At 44.1% G+C, this 8,468-nt stretch overlaps 1 pseudogene; it reads right to left on the reverse strand.

Moving 5' to 3' along the window:
* Window positions 1-1,463: 1,463 nt before the first annotated feature.
* Window positions 1,464-8,215, reverse strand: LOC119330042 (annotated as a pseudogene).
* Window positions 8,216-8,468: the final 253 nt, after the last annotated feature.

The following is an 8,468-nucleotide window of genomic DNA, read 5'->3' on the forward strand; positions in this document are numbered from 1 at the left end:
AGAATTTACCAAGTTTTTGGATGCATTGTGATCAAATCGGCAGAGCCCCTTCGATGGTGAGGGTGAGAAGGAGGATAAGACGCGAGATAGCGGTGTGTCGCATTGAAAAAGAGTATGCATACCGGTGGAGAGTCTTGATTCATGCTATTCAGTTAGACACATGTGAATTTTTTAAAACCAGATTCATGTGGGAGACATATAATTGTGGGATTTGATAGACCCATGTAAATCAGACATGCATAAGTGGTGAGCACTAAAACAGAATTTACCAAGTTTTTGGACGCATTGTGATCAAATAGGCAGAGCCCCTTTGACTGTGAGGGTGAGAAGGAGGATAAGCCGCGAGATGGCGGTGTGTCGCATTGAAAAAGAGTACGCGTACCGGTGGAGAGTCTTGATTCATGCTATTCAGTTAGACGCGTGTGAATTTTTTCTCCCATTGCAACGCATAGACATGTTTGCTAATATAAAAGATGCAAACGGAACAAAACAAACCAAGCATGACACTCAGACAGGAGAGCAACGCAGGTAGAGCTGAATAGAGATCGTCAACATTCGGCCGTTAGGAACTGCAATCACGCCGGAGGAGTCCACCAACATCAAGCATTGGCCTATTCGAACCCCCACACAAACCCACTTCGCCTCCTGCGCATCAGCCGGAAGAGCACAGAGGCCATCCAACGACGGCGGCGTAGGTGTATGCAGCTGGGTGGGGGCGAGGAGACTGGCGTGCGAGGCAAGGGAGGCTGCGGTGCTATAAGATGTAGGCGGAAGGTGCGACGACGGTGCGCTTGGCCCGTGTGGCGCCTAAGCCGGTGGCTTTTCCTCTTCCCCAAGTAAGAGGGTGAAAAGGCCACACAACCCAGTTGAGAATAAGTGAGCAACACAAATACAACCAGGTGTTGGAGCTGGGCGAGCAGACCGTCACGCCAAGACAAACGACCAATACTGAGGAGCCACCACACAGGCCACATCCCCAGTCAACCAGGAGCCTCTCTCTCAAGTGAGCTTAAGAGTTTTAAAGGATTTGTGAAAATTTTGGCTTTTATACATTGTAAAAATAAAAAAAGTAACATTTTTAGATAATACTCATTCGCAGCAGGGATGATTCATCTTCACCAAGGAACTCAAGGTTCGAAATATAGCTATGTCCCTTCCCGACATTTTTCCCTTGGCTTCATGAAGTTGCGTTCTTCTCTATGACATTTTATGGACATTCACACATTATCTTAGAGCAATAATATTTCGCAGCTGGCACGATCCACCTTTGCCGAGGAACTCAAGGTTGGAAGTGTGAGATTTCCTGACATTTTTCCATGGCATAATACGAAGTTGTGTTCTTCTCGATGACATTATGAGTTTCACAAATGTGCCCATGTTGTAAGTGGTAAGCCCTTTTTCTTTAACCGCGAGCAGCATGACCAAGTTTTAACACAATAGACATATGCATAGACAATGAGGGGTGACGAGCAATGAATATATAACTAAAAGAAGAAAAATGTATGAAATTAAAGTAATAGGAGCTACAGGCATGTACATACTGATTCTGCATCAGAAAAGCTTTCTAATAGACTGTTCCTCAAGACGCTACCGCACATTCTTCAAGACATAAGAGGAAGTTGGAGATCTTCCTAAAGTGTTGCATCTGTTGTCTTCTTTCTTCTTCACAGGTGTGGCGCACTCATTGAAATCAAGAATCCTAGCTTCCGACTGCAGAAGTAATAAGGTTATTAATTAGTGAACATGATGTAGGCACTCAAGTTTCGCATTTTGTTGCAGTAAAAAGTTTCTATGTTTTCTTTTTGCATGACATGGCGGCGGTTCGAGGAACCTCATGCGAATTCAACATACCATTTTCATTGAATTTCAACACAATCAATAGCAACCATCAGTAGTAGTATTCAAAATTAGGCAGCGGTGAAGTCTACGTACCATGACATTGGATATCTGATTCGTTGTAACATGTTCCTTCTTGATAACAATATGCTTTATGTTTTCCTTATCAGAGCTTTCCATGTTACATCGGCTCCCACTTTCCAGTAGTTCATGCGCTTCCTCCAGAGCTGGAGCGTTCTGCTCATTTATTTGCTTCACCAATCCTAGAGCATCGAAAGTTGTGCCTGTTGGGCTCATGAAGAACCCGTCCTAAAAAGAACAGCATGACGACAGCTACTTTAAGCGCACACGTATTACTCCAAACAGCAACGTATTGATTGGAAAATATAATTTTTGTTTGCAAGTGTACTGAACATAATTATAACTGGCCTCTATGATGCAGTAATGCAAATAAACTACCTGGAAGTTTGTGAACAAAGGAGACTTCCATGCAGAAGGAGATTCTAACCCTCTTTTGATTCCTGGGGTATCAGCCAATCTGCAAAAATAGCAGTACGGAGATTTACTATTAATGGTGGGAACTCTTTACTCACACTATTAGAGGAATATCAGCAATAAAAAAGGATACCTTTTGTTGTATCATTGAGGCCGCGTAACAAGGTAAATACTCCCCCTGTAAAGAAATATAAGAGCACATCACTACTTTAGTAATCTGAACAGTCTTATATTTCTTTAGAGAGGGAGTAGTAATTTACAACAGGATAGAGAGAGCTATGGTAGGAGATTGTTATTGCAACTTAACAGACTTGGGGCAACACGAGAAAAAAGTTTACTACGAAAAGATTTAATACTTCTGTTTTGTTTGGATAAGAAATATGCTAACGTTCAGGTGGTGGTGGAAACAATACAAGTTAGGCAGCCACAACATATCTGGTACATGATTACAAATTTGTTTGAAGATCAAATCAACACAAAAATAGTTTAGGTGCAAATGTACTTATCAATCTAGTACACTTAAAATAATATTTCACATATGTTTACTTATCAACCTAGATCATGATTAATGATAAATAAGAAAAGTAATAAATTAATTAAACTTCCACATGATAAATCTCCCTGATTAAATTTACCAACATGGAAGATAATGGATTGGACTACACATGAAGAAATAGTGAACAACTTATTGAACAATAAGATAACCTATATTCTTTTTCGGAATTAAAAACATAACTTAGTTTGGAATTGTAATGTAGGATAGTCTAAAATTCATAGGAACAAGAATCAATAATTTTTAGTTAAAATGGGCATGAAATGATTTTGGCAAGATTTGATAGTATTAACCTAATTATTTTCAATATTTATTCGTGACATGACATCCATGTGGCGGCCAAGTTAGGTGGCACATGTTCTTTAAAAAAAGAATAAAGTAGAAAATATTTTAGCTATTGGTTTGCACAAGATGTGTTTCATGTGTGAACTCTCAGTTTGATAAAAATGACATACACTGATTCCATTGATGTTAAAGAACTATACAGTTCATATGTCTATTAAACAAAAGAAACTGCTTAGATAGAAAAATATAAGAGAGTATAAACCTTACATGTTTACATACTCATAATCAGCATTGATATACACTGAAGATTTTTCAACGAGAAGTTCTGTTGGTTTTGATCGAGAAGATATTATGTCTTTAGAAAAAGATTTTGTAGGGGTATTTAGCTTCCGACGTTCTGGATTTGGACAATTCCTATCAGTAAGAATCCCTGCGGATACCTGCATTAAACCATTTTGGCAAGGACAAGATCAGGTAAGGAAACATGTATAAGCACGACACTCGTTTAAATTTACCAGCTTTACATTAGTCTTGAAATTTTGTTGCCTGTTGCTGAATTATTTGCCAACTGCCCATGCTACCTTCCGAAAAAAGGGTTTCCCCCCGCTTTGTATTCCAAAGCACCAACACCGATACAGAGCAGACGCTGGGGCGAGCAGCACAATAAGCCAAAGAAAAATAAAAAAAGAAAAAGAAACAATGCCAACACCGGCAGCTCGACAGACGCGAATGATCTACAACCGCTGCGCCCTCCGAAATCTACCCACCACGATCCTAGGCTCCGATCCTCCGAGTACCAAGCAGCACCTCCAGGAAGGAAACGACGCCGACGACGCTGCTGCCCGGACGTATCCTAGGGTTTCCCCCGGCACACGGAGGGTAGAGGGGAATGAAGACCACCGGCACCCTCCAGGGAGGAATGGTGGCACCCGCAGGCGTCACCGCACCGGGGCCGGAAGATCCGGCAAGGATTTCTCCCTACTCCAAACCCCACCGCCCAACCGGATCAAAGCCAACCAACCAGCTCGCCGTCGACCACCTTGCGCCATCACGGTTGCGCCACCACCCATGCCGCCTCACTGCGAACGCCACCACGAGGCCAAGAGACCTGAAGAGAAACGCCAAACGACGGAAGCAGCGGCACCGCTACCGAGCAGGAGGGACCCACCTCCCCCGCCAACGTGCGCCCCGGCACCGTCGCGGTCGCCGGCCGGACGCGGCAGCAGGGCACACCAGGCCACCCCTGGCCCGGCCGGACCCAACGGGCCCGCAAAGCCCCGCCGTCCACGCTGCAGCAATTCGGTATCTGCGTCGCCAGCCCGCCGCCGCTCGCCGCCACGCCCCGGCCTCCTGGAGGTCGCGCCGCAGGCTCACCCCGCTACCCCGCCACCAACGGCGACGCCGCCGTCCAGCCACCGGGGATATTCCCATGCTACCTTAAGAGTTAACACCCAGTTTGTACTTCCCTGGTAACCAGTATTTCAGAGTTCAGACACCGGGGATATTCCCAGTGTGTGCTACCTACCTAACCATGATTGATTGGCAATACCCTGATATTATGGTAATGAATAATAAAGGAAGAATTAGTAGTATGAGAACACTCACTAGATTGCAAGTGGTATCCCTTTCGGTAGTGGAACATCTCTCTCCTTTCTCCAAAGTATTTATGTCTGCATTATCTTCAGTTTTACCCTGATAAATCAAGCGAATCATCTCGAGTGGCATCTCTGCAAGATCTCTCAGTTCTTGTGGATGGCATGGCTGAGCTACCACAATCCTTTTCAGTACCCATTTTCTTTGCAAGTCTTACATCTGGAATAGGAGAAGGGGGCTTCTTCATTATCGACGGTGTGCATGCAGAACTTTTGGCAGCACTTTTCAGCACATCATCAGGACTCCTATCACGTGTAGGGGAGCTCCATAATCTTAGTGGAGCGGAGAAGCTCATGGATGGCCTCATCAACTGTCGAATGCCAAGAGGACTATATTCTGGCAGGTCACTCGAGCTTATGAGCTCACAGCTGACAAATGGAACTTCGAGGCTTGGAAAGCAAGGAGGTTCATAGCATAAAGCTTCTGAATGCTGCTTTTGTCCTACCACGGATTTACCTGGTTTGGTGACGCTTCTCTTCCCATGGTTGTAGATTCCAAAGGTTGTGACTCTTCAACACCTGTCAGCTGTTGCTCTTTGGATTCTGGTACTATAGGCAGTGACTCTTCAACACTTGTCATCTGTTGCTCTTTGGATTCTGGTACTATAGGCAGTTCACTGGAAACAATCTGGCTAGCACGGCCTGAACAAAGAAAGGATGGAGGTACTGATGTTGCAGAACTTTGATGATGCACAGTGCCTGTCCTGCTTGATGAGTATGTACGCAATGGATAAAGCCGTTCTTCAAAATTGTTCGCAACTTCAGATGAGCATGCACTATGCTGGTAATTTGGGCTGAAGAAAGAATCAGCACTGATGGAGTCTGGTGCAGTAAGAAGACTCTGATAAGAAATATCCTGCCACAGTTCTGACTGAAGATCGAAGTCGGCTACAGAAAGGTCTTGCTGCCAGTGTATATCTGGATCATTTTCAGAGATCGACAACTGGTGACGAGTCTCTGGTGAAGTAGAGGCAGCATCGTTGGCTTTAGTATGGCATGCTTCCTGACATGAAGAGTAAGAGTCATGTGCTCCATCATTGGAATGTATTTGCCCATGACAGCCCACAGGCTCATCAACTTGCTCCACTTGAGAAGAAGAAATATTAGCCAATGCTGATTGGCTAAACTCCGAGGAATCTTGTACCTCCTGATTAACATTCAAACCACTGCCATCACTGTTTTGCTGCATCATTGCAGATGATGAATCAACATTTAGACTCCCTGTAGGACATACAACAGCTGGTAGGCCCTGGAACTGAGCCAGTAATCCTTCTGCTCTATATGATTCATATTTCTTCTTAACTGAGCTGTGCCAATGATTTTTTATTGCATTGTCCGTCCTAACAGGGAAATATAAAAACACTAGTTCAGTTATCCTTATTGTCCAAACCAGCTCAGTTAAGGATAATGCTTTTATATTTCTTATGCATTTCTTACTTGTATACAAGTATTCAACATAGAAAAGCATTAGATTTTCAAACTGTGAATACATAAGACAACCTGGAAATAATTATTACCAATTCACAAAGCATTCACTTTTTCCAATTTTAATCGCATTACTGAAAATTCTAATTGCGTTAGCAGAGGGTAAAATTGTTACCTTCCTGGTAGAAATTTTGAAAGTTCAGCCCATTTGTTTCCGTATATGTGATGAGCCTGAATGAGCCTTATCTCCTCTTCTTGTGTCCATGCATCTTTGTTTATTATGGTTTTCTTCAGAATCATCGTTTCAGCAAAAGATACATAAATAGGTAATCAAAAAATAACCACCAAGCACCAACGTTTCACGAGCACACCAGCCTATCCCTCCCAAGTTTAATGTGTTGCCAGTACTACTCTGACTCCACTACTTTCATACACCACAGCCTTGGTGTGCCCCCAACCTCACCCCTTTTGTTACCAAAACCTCCATCACCAGAGTACGAGGTATCACCACTTACAATAGGTCACATACCGTCCAATAACTGTAACCTCAACCACATGACCACAAATAAAACTCCTCATTTTGTACATCATGCTCGGCTGTGTTTGTCTGTGTCGGTGTATATCCCTAGCAAGTGTAGGTAATAAATATTTCAGAAAATCCACAAAATTCGTCATCGTATCGGAGCTACAGGTGGTGGCTACTAAACCCCTGAATAATTGCCAATGTAAAGGCTCTGAAGAATGTAAAAGCAAGTAATGAGATTCTCCAATTGAGTCACAGAGACAGCGATAGTTTGGTCGAATTTTTTGTTACCAATCTATAACTCAGTGAGTATGAGCCACCATATGACGAATTTCCCTCTATGCTTTCAGGAGACCAAAACGACAGGGGTCTGTTTATTAATTATCCCTGGACTAGGCAGCCTTGGTTGGTTGTCTCGTCCACTATGGGCAGGACCTGACTGCACCATCCCATCTCCATCTTAATGATGGTATGTGACATTCTTGTTATGCACTAATGTTATGGGTGAACACAGGCAAATCATGAACCATAGAACCCTCCTTTAGCAAAACCAAATCTTGAACCACTAAACCCTTATGTGTCTCCTCAAAATTGTGATGTGATTTTTTCAAGGTATGAGGAGCCTTGAAAGGTTCAATATTAGCCTGCTTTGCAAATGGTGGTGGACACAATTGAACCTTTCAAGGTTCCTCATATCACAAGAATCTAACCGCCCCCCGTCTGCTAGCCCGTATTAAAAGATCAAAAGAATCTGACCGTCCCCCACCCCAACACACACAAGAAACACTAAGATCTTGCAGGCAGGGCCCCAACATCACCAACTAGCAATCTTCGCCCAATCCTCGGTCATAACCAACATTCTTTGCATATATATATTTTTTTTGCACATTGCGGATACAAGAAATTTTCTCCTGGAAACCGAATCCAACGTGATCGGAGACGCATCCAGCAATGTAGCGGAACCCCCCGGAGACAAAATCCGCGTGAGAACCCTTGATATGAAAAAAAAAAATCCACAGCAAACTCCTTCTAAGATCCGGCGAATGGTCGCCCCACCAAACGGGCCGACATCACCTGCAACCCAGGGAGTCGGCGATGGAAAAGAAAACGGAGATTTCTACCTTTCCATTGGAAACAAGAAAGACGGGGGTAAACGCAAGAAAGCTTGCCTCTCCGGTGGATCTGACGCGGCGCGTCCGCCTGCCCCAGCAGCGATTGACCCGCGCCGCCTGAGCCTCCTGCCGCCTCCGCCACCAAATCCCTAATCGCCCGAGCACAAAAGGAAAAGTTTCTCTTTCTTTATTGGATTGAAATGCAAAATAGTCTTCTCTCCCCTTCCCTTCGCCTCGGAGGTTTAAATTGGTGGATGCGACAGACTGGAAGAGTAGGAAGTGGAGTGGAAAGGACGGCTCGGATGTCGGTTACCGGCGGAACCGATAGGTATGAGCCGTTTGCTCAACGGCTAGCCTGCCGCTTCGGCGGATTTTGAATACCAACGGCTGGCCACTGGGACTGGCCGGTGAGCGGAAGTGTCGAGGGTCTCTCGACAGCGGCTTTTACCGGTTGGTTCAGTTTATGCAGATTTTTGTTGTTGCCACTCCATATTTTGCAAAAAAAAAAAATTATGCCATTCTAGATTTTGACATCTCACTTTTGTCACTCTTAGCTTTTGACAATTATCACAATTGCCATTTTGTGG

The sequence above is a fragment of the Triticum dicoccoides genome, chromosome 1B (assembly GCF_002162155.2).
Source record: "Triticum dicoccoides isolate Atlit2015 ecotype Zavitan chromosome 1B, WEW_v2.0, whole genome shotgun sequence".
Lineage (NCBI taxonomy): Eukaryota > Viridiplantae > Streptophyta > Magnoliopsida > Poales > Poaceae > Triticum > Triticum dicoccoides.